Below are 8161 nucleotides of genomic sequence, written 5' to 3' on the forward strand. Positions count from 1 at the left end.
GACCAGATGGGATGGGGGGGTGGAAGGGGGAGGTGTTGGTGCTCTGCCGGGAAAGCGGTTTTGTGAAACTACAAACAGCCCATCATTTCCAGAATGAGTTTGCCTCCCCATTTTGGGGTTATTTTCTTAGACTGCTATAGTTTTGTGTTCTCTCTGAAAACAAGAAAAGGAACATACAAAACTGCATTTAATACCCAGAGAGAATATAAATCTAGAATCAAGAAACGTCCCTTCTACAAACTCGGCCCAACTAGAAATCGGGCCCTCGGGAGAAATCTCCAAGCGGTTGCGCGGTTTTGAACTAAGGGTCTTTTAGGGGAAGGGCTAAGGGCTATATAGTTGCTAGTTCTTCAATGGGATTAGGCAAACTGTTGAGTCCAATATGACAACGATGGGTTTTTGTTTTGTGTGTGGGGTGGGTGTGTGTGTGTGTGTGCGCGCAAGACTGGGTGGAGTCTGAAATAGGGTACAAAGAAAAGAGGGTCTGTGTAGGTTTGGAACGTTCTCCGATAGAACGACCTTTACTCCCTTTAAGTAACTTATCTGGTCGTGCCTTTGTTTTGGGGGTTATCTGGGCGAGGTTGTCCTGGCTTCTAACTCGCATACAAAAAAGTTCAAGCTTGGGCGTTTGGGGAATCGTCCCGCCGCCTCCGCGTCGTGGGAGAGGGTGCCTTTTGATTCTCCCTCCGTTCCCTCCCGCCGAGTGGGTCGAACCCTACGAATGCTTCAGAGTTGACAGCTGAGCCCCAAACCCTGCGCCCAAGGCGCGAGGCCAGTGTCGGGAGGAAACGATCCTGCCGGCGAGGGAAAGGGGGCGCTGATGCTCCAGAAACCAGACCTGGGCAGAGTGGGGCTTCCCAGAGACAGCGGGGGATGGGAGCGCGTTCACCTTTCTCGCTCTCTGATTTCTGAATTCTCTTGTTGGGGTTGGGGGTCATCCTTCATCCTTCTCCCTCAACCCCACCCCCACACAAGCACTCTGAAAATGGCCAAGGTGGCCAGGTTGGGACTGGCACGTCCAACAGCCGTCTCCTCCTTCACCAGGAGGGTGGACACAGTGCAGTGGACAGAGGAGAGTCACAGAGAAGTACTCCAACGGGCGCGGTGCTGTGTCTAATTAGGACAGGATCTTGGGGTATCAGTCTCGGAAATAGGGCGCCTGGGGCTGCGCTGGGGGCCCCATTGCCCCAGCTCTTCTACGCGACCTGCTCTCGTGCATCTTCAGCTCGGGTGACTGCACAGCTCGCTATTACTTCCACATGTTCCTTCAGGAAATCATTGAAGGCAAATATATGAACAGCCCCTTGTTCGGAATGCTAACAGGATACCGTAATGTTTGTAGAAAATGAGCGGGACAAACGATTCCCCCCAAAAATCAGAGTGCGGAATAAAAGGCAAACGCGGCTGCTGGGCTTCTTGCTGTTAAGTTGAGAACTGGGTTTTTAGGCGAGTTGCCCCAGAGGGTAGGAGGCGAGACACAGAGCCTACCCAGAAGGACTGCTTTGTTTCGGCGACACTGCTAGCCCGGTCAAGCCAGGGTCTTCCGTCCGCAGGGCCCCAGCGCTCTCCGCCCACAAATGGTAACTTCACAGTTCATTTCAGAGCCGTTTAATGGGGCCCGAAAAGCAGCCCGGGCGGGAGTGGCTCCAGGCAGCGACTCCTCAGGAGTTTAAAGCAGAAAGCAATGGATGAGCAAGCGAGCACCCAGTTGTCCTTCTGGTAGTAATTACCTGCCTAATTTGAATGATGCCTTTGTTATGACCATTAACAAACATTTGTTAAAGGTTTCCATGTGTGACATTCTGGAAGGTTTAAAGGCCTGAGGAGCTGACTCCGGGGATAGTGCCCCGGTGGGGGGTGGCGCAAGAAAGCAAATGGTTGGGGGAAGATTTCGCGGAGAGACTGTGCAAAGAAGAGAGGTCAACATCTGCCTCCTCTGCAAAACAAAATAAACCCAGTGGTCAGGAGCAACCTCCGGACAGGAGACCCTCGAACCGAGGCGGTTGGTTCCTTAAACAGAGTCCTGCCCCTACAGCCCCCGCCCCTATCACTGCTCATAGGCGGGTTTGAATCCTGTTTTCCGCCTTCTAAGGCTGGTACGAGGCTGGTTCGGGAGAAGTCGGGTCTGCGCCCGGCAGTCAGTCCGGAGCGTCGGGTGAAGGCAGGGCGAGTTCTTGCCGCATTCTCCCAGTGTTTGTTCTAAGATCCTTCCAGATTGGTCCCTCGACGCCCTGGGTCCGGGATGGCCCCGGAACCGCAGGGGGCCAGAAAGCTTGCCCTCCTGAGGCGGGTTGCGGGTCTTTTCTCCCCTTCCTGTGCTTCTGACTGGGCGCCCTGCGGGAGGTGGGAGGAGGGTACCAGGCCATCACGTGTACCAGGAGAGGAGCGACCTGCACCGGCCTGGGCAGCTCTGCGCAGATCTCAACCCGCGCCCGGATTCTAATTTTCAGCCTCTTGGGGTTTTTTGTTTTGTTTTTTCCTTAAGGGATTATCAAGGGGTTAAGAATGTGGGTTTTCTCCCCAAACGGGGAGTCGGGGAGGCTGCGTGCGGAGAGGAAGGAGGCTCAACTCCCGAATTGAGCCGGGCCGGGAAGTTAGGAGAAAAGGGTAGGGACTGTGACAGTTCTGTCCTCGGCCTTGCGCATCTACGCCAGCAGGCGACATGAAATTGGGAGCAAGGGCATAAAAAGGTGCAGTCGATGAGCTCACCTTCAAAAAGAGGGCCTCGTAAACTTTTTACAACCAGATCAAAACGGTCACTAAAAACAAAAGCAAAATCTCGCCGTGCCTTGCCCTGCCTCCAGGGCCCGTTCTCCCGGCCCCAACTCCCGGGCGAGGGCGGCCGCAGCTCCGAGCGCCACACCTTTGGCTTTGAGGGCGCTTCCCGCTGAGTTGGCTTTTTGTGTCTTCTCCTCCTCTGCTCCCCAGCCCCACCCCCAATTGTACTTTCTTCGAAGAATTCAAGTCCGTTTGCTCTAGAAGCCTTACGAATGTAACAGTTATCAAAGCCGTTAGTTGTGAAAATCACGTTTAAACTTGTGAATTATTTTTTTCAAATGGTGATGGGCGGGGCAAGGGAACAGGGGATGTTTCTGGCTTCACAGTTTGAAAACGAAGGGCCCGTTTGGTGGTTTACAAAAGAAAATGGTGCGAACTGCTCCTTCCCTCACCCCCTTTAATCCTTAGCTGCATCTGGAATAGCCCCCTCCCTGGGTCCAGCGCGGAAGGGTCCTTTGCCCGGAGGTAGTGGAGGCGACGCACAGATGTGAGGGATCCTCGCAGAGAGAGGGACGCCCTGGCCTTGGGTCTGCCCCAGCTGAGGCTTGTGAGCTAGCTCTAAGGAGTCTCTTTGCACGCTCAGAATTCAGAACGGCACAAGTCTTGAAAAAGGAGGAATTCTACAAAAAGATCGAGATGGGTCTGTGCAGCTTGAGGTGAAAGTTACCCTCCCCAGGACTCCGCACCCACCTCCTCTTCTCTGTGGTTGTTGGCTGGATCTCAAGGTGCAGCCTCTCTTCTGGGTTTGAGGGGCTCGCTCTCCAAGGAGAAGTAGAAGCAGAGGGTTCCTAACACCACAGCTTGTTTACGGACCTGAGGACAAGAACTTGTTTCCTGGTCCAGTCCAGCCTGGTGGGCCATACACTCCTTAGAGGCTGGGACAGACTGGTAGGACTGGAACCCTCTGGATCTGGCTTTTGGATACCCCTTCCCTCGCGAGAGAGCCCCCTTCCTCGGTTTAAACATGTTGTTGTGCCTCCGCCCTCTCCTGCTCCTTAGGTCTTTCCTTTTAGTTGCTTTTAATTTGAAAAACCATGTGAGGGGAGGGGGAGGGAACGAGGAGATTGGGAGGTCTGCTCTTTATTAGGGGCCCAGGCCTCCAGCTTTCCAACACACAGCTGTGGCTGGGAGGGGAAGGAGGGCTGGCTCTGTGGAGATCAGCCTCACTGAAGAGAGGGCCTTGTCCTCTGGAAGTCCCAGCAGTCCAGCACAGCCCTGTGATTTTTTTTTTTTTTTTTTTTTTTTTTAAATTTTTAAGTCTTCAGCAGAGACACTGCAGTGGAAAACCAGTGGAACCTCGACTCTTTGCGCATCTATTAAAAGGGGGATAATTGACCAGGCAAGGTGGCTCACGACTGTAACCCTAACACTTTAGGAGGCCAAGGTGGGAGGATCACCTGAGCCCAGGAGTTTAAGACCAGCCTGGGCAACATAGTGAGCCCCCATCTTTATTTAAAATAACAGCAATGACAACAATTGGAATAATCATGCACAACCTATAGGGTTGTCCTAGCGGTTCATATGCAAACTTAAGATGTACAAGGCCGTGTGTCAAGGTCTGAGGATACAGCCCTTTCCTCCTAGATTTTATGGACTAGTGGAGCAATCAATTAGACATAAAGTTGCAACTTAGCGTTCTAAGCAATGTTGAAGGGAGACAATGAAGTCAGCGCACAGGAGGAGCCTAACCCAATCTGGGAGGTGGGAGAGGGCTTCTTTCAGGGAAGGCTTCTCTGCAAATCTAAGAGGAGTAAGAATGTAGTTGGGGAGCAACCTCATTGCATGGGCCGGGAGGTGAGAGAGAACATGAGATAATCAGAAGTGAAAGGAGTTTGGAATGGCTGCACCTTGTAAAGGTCCGCGGGGAAGGAGCAAAAAAGAGGTGAGATGGAGCTCATGGAGGCCTTCTAGACCATGTTAAAAGTCAGAGATGGAAGGCTCCATCGATCCTCCCATCTCTGCAGGTCAGGAGTTCAAAACCAGCCTGGACAACATAGTGAGACTCCATCTCTACAAAAAAATTAAAAATTGACCAGGTGTGGTGGTACACACCTGTATTCCCAGCTGGTCCAGAGGCTGAGGCAGGAGGATTGCATGAGCCCAAGAGTTCGAGGCTGAGGTAAGCTATGATCACACCACTGCGCTCCAGCCTGGGAGACAGAGCAAGACACCATCTCTAAAAAATAAATTAATAAGGCTGGATGGTGGCTCACACCTGTAATCCCAGCACTTTGGGAGTCTGAGGTGGGGAGATCACGAGGTCAAGAGTTCAAGACCAGCCTGGCCAACAGTGAAACCCTGTCTTTACTAAAAATACAAAAATCTGTCGGGCATGGTGGCGTGTGCCCGTAGTCCCAGCTACTCAGGAGGCTGAGGCAGGAGAATCACTTGAATCCAGGAGGCGGAGGCTGCGGTGAGCCGAGATCGCACCACTGCACTCCAGCCTGGGCAGCAGAGTGAGACTCAATCTCAAAAATAATAATAATAATTATTATTATTATTATTAATAAAAAGGAAAACAATTGACAAAAGAACCTGGGCTTAATTCTATGGAAGAATCTGGTTTAAAGAGGGGCAAGACAGGAGCAGAGTTGAACTTTTAGCGAGATCAGCCTGGATGATCTGAGGAGATAGGGAGGCTCCTGCTGTAATCAAACAAGAGAGGATGCTTCCCTGTTCCTGGCGGATGGCAGAAGCTTGGAGAAAGTGAAAAGTGAATTAGAGAGAAAGAAGTAGAAAGCCTAGCACTCACTGGCTAAATGTGAACTGTGAGGGAGAGTGGGGTACCTGGCTGAGGCCATGGCTGGTGCTGTCTACTCAGTAGGTAGACAACCAGGAACAAGGTTAGAAAGGAAAGGATCGGCCGGGCATGGTGGATCACGCCTGTAATCCCAGCACTTTGGGAGACCAAGGCAGGCGGATGACCTGAGGTCGGGAGTTGGACCAGCCTGACCAACGTGGAGAAACCCCGTCTCTACTAAAAATACAAAATCAGCCAGTAGCCTGTAATCCCAGTTATTTGGGAGGCTGAGGCAGGAGAATATCTTGAACCCCGGAGGCAGAGGTTGCAGTGAGCCAGAATCGCGCCTTTGCACTCCAGCCTGGGCAATAAAAGCGAAACTTTGTCTCAAAAAAAAAAAAAAGAAAAGAAAAGAAAAAAGAAAAGAAAAGATGAGTCCACTTTTAAACATGACAAATTGGAAAAAACTCAAGAAGGATTAAAATGAGAGAAAAAAAAAACAGGACAGAATTTGGGGTAACTCCAGCATTTTCCAATAAGCAAAGAAGATAGTGAAAAGGAATAGCCAGGAATCTTTATCTCCTGGATAGTCAGCTGTTGTCTCTGAATCCACAGGATGAGAGTTGTTGAATTTAAAGACTTGTGTAAACTTATCGTCTAAATTCAACATTATTTGGGAAGCTGAAGTGGGAGGAGGCTTAAGCCCAGGAGTTCAAGGCTGCAGTAAGCTATGATCACACCACTGCACTCCAGCTCTGGGTGACAGAGTAAGACCCAGTCTCTAGACAGAGGGTGGGGGGGAGAGAGAGAGAGAGAGAGACAGAGAGAAGGAAGGAGGGAAGGAAGGAGGGAGGAAAGGAAAGAAGAAAGAAAAAGGAAGGAAGGAAGAAGTGACATTATACAACATGTCTGGTGACTTTTTACAACAACGTAAGAGCTTTAGTGATAATATAATTGGCAAAGCTAGATTATTTTTCCCTCATTTGTGCTCTTAAATAGACTTTTGGCCGGGTGCGGTGGCTCATGCCTGTAATCTCAGCACTCTGGGAGGCTGAGGCGAGTGGATTGCTTGAGTCCAGGCGTTCGAGACCAGCCTGGGTGACATAGTGAAACCACATCTCTACTAAAAATACAAAAAATTAGCTGGGCATGGTGACGGGCGCCTGTAGTCCCAGCTACCTGGGTGGCTGAGGTGGGAGAATCACCCAAGCCCAGAAGGTCAAGGCTGCAGTGAGCCAAGATCGCACCACTGCACTCCAGCCTGGGTGACGGAGTGAGACCCTGTCTCAAAGACAAACACAAAAATAGACATTTGTGTCCACATTTGGATTTCAGATCACCCAAAAACCCAAAGCAGGATTAAAGCCAATCCTTGTCTTAAGGACACTAGCTTTCTACCAGCTACCACTCCCGCCCCTCACCATGCCCTGGAGAGAGTGAGGCAGGACTCATTTTCAGGAACAAAAAAATATATGTTCGATTCCAGTGATGAAGACTGCATATTGCATATTGTCCTCCAATAATCATTCTCCTTCCCTTCTCAGTAATAGAGTCCTTGATTTTTAATTTCAGTTTATTCCCCACCCCACCCCCGCCCCCACCCTGGAACAGAAGTTTTACTTTCACCAACTTTTTTGCAGGTCAATGTGTCATGAAGAAAAGTTCCAGCCAACAGGACGTAAGCACGAGTTGTGAGTACAACTGCTAAAAAGCGCTTTTAAAATAAAGGATGCATCCTTCTCAGTCTGGTCTTTTGTGCTGAATAGAAAGCAGGTGTGTGAGTGGGGCCTCAGCAGCCAACTTAGACTACGAGGCCACCTTGAAAAGGGAAACTGTGCACTGTGGTACTATCAAGTAGAAGATCCCTCACCCTTAAGCCCCAAACAAAGCCTGATAATCTTCCTCCTGCTTTCTTGAAAATGTAGCAGAAAGAAAATTGTCTCTTTTTTTTAAAGAGTGCAATTTTTTTCTTATTCAGTGATAAACTAAAAGCCAATTTCTTGGTATTTCTCACATATACTTCATTTATTTTGTTAATAAGCAAAGTCCTACAAGGGAAGCCTTTGCCTAGTCCTCCAACTCTGATTCATCTTCTTGACTAATCTGGAAGTAATGAAGTTCGTAAGTCTTCTGTCAGATGCAACCACTCGAAGCCAATCATGAAGATTGCTCTTCTTAAGGTATTTCTTGGTAAGGTATTTCAAATACCTTTTAGAGAACTGTTTCTGAGAAAGAATGTGATTTTATTCCTGAAGCATTCAGTGTGAACAACATTCCCGAGATATCCAGTTTTGTCATTGACTTTAACCTTCTCCCATAGAAATTGTTCAAAATTTCCAGAATCAAAAATTCCATCTTCTACTGGATGAGTAAGGTCCAAATTAAACTTCCAGGTTGACTTCTTGGGCTTCTTGTCTTTCTGCGGCGCCCTTGCAAGTCAGCCACGCGAGCAGAGAGAAAATTGTCTCTCTCTTTTTTTTGAGATGGAGTTTTGCTCTTGTCGCCCAGGCTGGAGTACAATGGCGCAATCTCGGCTCACTGCAACCTCCGCCTTCTGGGTTCAAGCGAGTCTCCTGCCTCAGCCTCCCGAGTAGCTGAGATTACAGGCATGCGTCACCATGCCTGGCTAATTTTTTTTTTTTT

The 8161-nt window shown here is 49.6% G+C and overlaps 1 pseudogene across 1 annotated transcript; it reads right to left on the reverse strand.

Annotated features, from left to right (window-relative positions):
• Window positions 1-7461: 7461 nt before the first annotated feature.
• Window positions 7462-7955, reverse strand: LOC105529383 (annotated as a pseudogene). The gene has a single exon (XR_001004502.1). The product of XR_001004502.1 is annotated as a 60S ribosomal protein L22-like 1 (transcript).
• Window positions 7956-8161: the final 206 nt, after the last annotated feature.

Source organism: Mandrillus leucophaeus, unplaced genomic scaffold (genome assembly GCF_000951045.1).
Source record: "Mandrillus leucophaeus isolate KB7577 unplaced genomic scaffold, Mleu.le_1.0 Scaffold762, whole genome shotgun sequence".
Lineage (NCBI taxonomy): Eukaryota > Metazoa > Chordata > Mammalia > Primates > Cercopithecidae > Mandrillus > Mandrillus leucophaeus.